The sequence below is a fragment of the Apteryx mantelli genome, unplaced genomic scaffold (genome assembly GCF_036417845.1).
Source record: "Apteryx mantelli isolate bAptMan1 unplaced genomic scaffold, bAptMan1.hap1 HAP1_SCAFFOLD_337, whole genome shotgun sequence".
NCBI lineage: Eukaryota > Metazoa > Chordata > Aves > Apterygiformes > Apterygidae > Apteryx > Apteryx mantelli.
The window spans coordinates 34,690-38,779 of NW_027118690.1; positions in this window are offsets into that span (position 1 = coordinate 34,690).

A 4,090-nucleotide genomic window follows, 5' to 3' on the forward strand; every position below is an offset into this window, starting at 1 on the left:
CCCGACCATAGAGAGAGGGCTGCTCCGGGCAGAGCGCCGCCCACCATAGAGAGCTCTCTGCATGAGAAACTGTCTATTGTGCCTAGGCTGTCGGGCCGGGCGCCGCGCACAGCAGGCAGCGTGCGGAGGGGCAGAGCGCCCCCACCGTAGGCGGCTGGAGAAGGCGCTGCCCAACCCAGGCCGCCATAAAGAACTGGGAGGCTGTCGTACAGAGCGCCGCACACCATAGAGGGGTAGTGCCGGGCAGAGCGCCGCACACCATAGAGTGGGGCTTAGCCGGGCCGGGCACCTGAAAGCATGGAGAGGGCAAGAGCGGCCAAAAGAAAAGTCCATAGAGAGGAGGTAACGGTCTATAGAGAGAGGCTCCTACCATAGAGTAGGTGGAACTTGCAAAGAGTGCCGCGGATGGGAGCGGAAAGAGGCTCTTTCGTTTTCACCATAGAGAGCCCCCACCGAGCGGGCTCGTGGAGGGAAAGGTTGGCCTCCTAACCATAGAGAGAAGCGCTGTAGCACAGAGGGTCTTGGGGGGGGTGACGCCTGCGCACTGCGGCCCTGTGTCACGGCGGCGGGGGGCGCAGTGGCTCGCGCGGCCCCGGGCGGGCCGGGCCGAGCCGAGCCGAGCCGAGCCGAGCCGAGCCGAGCCGAGCCGAGCCGAGCCGAGCCGAGCCGAGCCGAGCCGAGCCGAGCTGAGCCCCAGCCCCGGCCCCGGCCCGGCTGCGCCCTGAGCCGGCGGCCGGGCCTGGCCTGCCAGTGCCGCCGGTGGCTGCCGCGGGGGCGGCCCGGCGGCGCGCACAGTCTTTTAGGGCTTAACGCGATGAGCGTCGGCGGCGGCTGCCGCCGTGGGACGCTGGGGGGCCCCTGGTGAGCAGCAGTTCTGGTCCCAGGTACTTCGTGTTTTTCCAGCACGAAGCGTCTTCAGAGCAGGGCAGGAGGGTGGCACCCGCTTGCCTTTGGGTGTTTCGACGGCTCTGGTGCGCAGGACCTGAAAGCTGGGGCGCGTGGGTGGCGCTGATGGCCCGTGAGGCGGGTCGCGCGCGTGGGGGAGATGGGGCCCTGCTTATCTTCTCCTGTGGCGGGTAAAGGCTGGATGGCGGCACTGGAGCGCTAGGAGGTGTAGTTTCCCGTGAGAACAGTTTTAACCCACCAGTCACGTGCTTTAACACGATGCTCTGTAAGGTGGTGGATAGTCCCTCCCCTGTATCTCCCCCCTCCACCGCCTTCCAGTCAGGAGTTGTCCATGTCTCCTCTGTGTTCCTGTAGAGGGTGAGTAGTGTTGAGCAGCAACCCACCCCTTCCTCACTGCGGGTGGTCTCAGGTTCTCCCCAAACATGTGAGGAACAGTCACTCCGTCAGCTTGGGACTAACTGCCTTGGCAGCACTAATGTCCAGTGGGGATGGCAGAACCTCCTCAAAGCGGACTGACTGATGGCCCTGCAATCACCAGGCCACATCCGACATGACGTGTCAGAGACAGAAACGTGCCATGTCCATGGCAATGCTGAGCACCGTGACCTCAGAAGTGCTGCATATCTGCCCACAGAGTCATTCTAGGATATTAGCCATATCCCCAGACAGTGGAAGACAGCAACCCTGTCTCATGTGCTGGAGACGAAATGTGGTGAGACCTCAGTTGTGCCTCTCGCCTACCTGCCCTACCTACCTGCCTGTGTAGACAAACCAGGTGTTTGTTAGCTTTCCCGGCCAAGGGTAAACACTTGTTTACGTTTGCCCCCATTTTCCCAGCACAGTATGTGCATTGTGCATGCATGCACTATAATTCCCATGTGTGAATTTCTGAAATTCAGGCCTTTGAATCCTTCCCTCTTTCCTGCCGTTGCAGAGCAGTGGAGCTATTTGGAATGCTAATCTGACAGGATGCAGTAAAGAGAGGCAGCAGTTTGCCATGATTGGCTTTGCAGAGGGGATGCAGCGGTGTGTCGTTTTAGCTTTCTATTTTTCAAGAGTGTCTTTCAGGAAGGGGATGGGGGGAGGTGCCTGGAACCGGCAGAGGAGCTGACAGAGATCTGCTGCTTCCCAAAAACTTGGTGCAGCTCCCAGAGGAGATAAACAAGTTAGTCACTCGGTGAGCTCATGGCAGAGGCATCTCGGCCTCCATGAGAATTTGTTGCAGGCCTTTCTTGGGATGCCAGAGCACGTGTGTGTTCGGATGCTGATTCCCTGGAGGAGGCAGTGACTGCACTGTCTGCGGACGATGACCAGCTCTGTGTTCCTCGCATTTGGGCACTGCCTGTCATCTGTCCCAAACACCTGCTCCTTCTTCCACATGCCATGGTCCTGGCAGGAAGCCCTGGCCTCTCTCCCACCTTGCCTTGGCGCTCTCAGCAGCTCTGACACAGCCACTGAGCTGAACAGGGACTTGCCCAGGAGTCTGCAGTATCCAGGCATGTTCCTGACATGAATGATGGATGCAAGGAAGTACAAGTAAATAATGAATCAGCTGTAGAGTTATCGTCCAGGTGTCTCAGAGAGATTGGGGGCTCTAGGGAGGGAAGGTACCTCTCTCATGGTGTCTTTGTTGGCTACATTTGGGATGGGCAGTGCAGCAGCATCAGGATGTCCCACGGTTCATGGCTTGTAGGATTATTTCTCAGGCCAGCCACCTCTCAGGGAGTGGAGCATGGTCTCTGAGGTTGTGGTCCCCCTTGTATCCCTGTGCCCAGCAGAGCTAAGCCTGTGTTGCACGTCCACAGCATGGTGCATGGGCTTTTCCCTGCTCTGCATCTGTGCACTGGAGGCAGCTGGTACGTATCCACTGCAGTCCCTCACGTATTTGTGTCCATTGTGCGGGCTTGCGGGGCAGGGACAGGCTGCGCTGCAGCTGCAAGGGGGTCGCGGCCCCCATCGGAGGTGTGTTGGCTGGCTGCCGTCTCCCTTGGGTGCCTGGTGCTCCGGATACGCACCTGCTGTGTGGCCTGGGGTGTAGGATCTTCTGTTCTGGGAAAGCAAATGCCTGGGAGCTTTCTGGGGATTTCCCAGCAAGAGTCGGGAGCTGGGAATTTTCTGTTCCCCCTCCCCTCCTTCCTCCAGCAATGGCTCTCGTTCACATTCTGGTCCTTGGGTCACAAACAGTTTTAAAAAAAGCAACAGCCCACACAATACCCTTTCCTTCTCTGTCGGGTGCTGGTGACGAGATATCACATCCGGCCTCAAGGATACAGAATTAGCCCTCTGCCTGGGAAAGGCCCTGGCAGTCCCTGCCTGCAGCTCCAGCACTACTGATTTCTGAGATCAGAAGCACATCATCATGAGGGTAGGAAAGTGACTCCATATCCTACAGATGTATCCTCCTTTTGGCTCAACCCCCCTCTGATAACTTGGCATGCAAGAAATCAGTATTTCTTCCCTGGTCACTGGATTTCTTGGAGGTTGCATTGCCAGTCCTGATGGCAAATGGCACGGCACTTTCTGTGATGTGCAGGACGTGGGGCATCCTTGCTCTTACCTCAGCACTGACTTTCTTGGCAGTGATGGAGCTCTTTACCCGAGCCTGACGTTACTAGCAGGCTGGAAGTGCTGTACGTTGGTTACAGCGGGGCCTGAGGCATTCCTGGAATACCAGATTTCCTGGAGGATGTTGGGGAAATGGTAGGTTTCTCTCTGCATGTGGCTTCTGCGCTAGCAAAATTTGTGGATATTTCCGCAGGTCGGAACAGGGAATTCATTGTATATAGGAAACGCCGCAGTTTCCACAAGAGCAGCAAGAACAAAGAATGGCAAAGCAGATAGGAAATATTCCTGGAAGTGTTTTGCAGAACCGAAATTCTGAAGAAGTTCAGTGTGAGTATAGGAACTGTTTTGGTGGACAACCAGTCCAACCTGAATGTCACAATCCAGCCCAACTCAACCCAGCCTGAATGATGCACCCCAGCCCAATTCAACCCAACACAATATGAATGACACAACCTGACACAACTCAACCTGAATGAGTGATGGAACCCATCCCAAGCCAACACAACACAAAATGAATGACACAACCCAACCTGAATGATGCAACCTAGCCCAACTCAACACAACCCATCATGAATGGCACAGCACAGCACAGCAAGATTGGAGGAACATCAAGAAAACC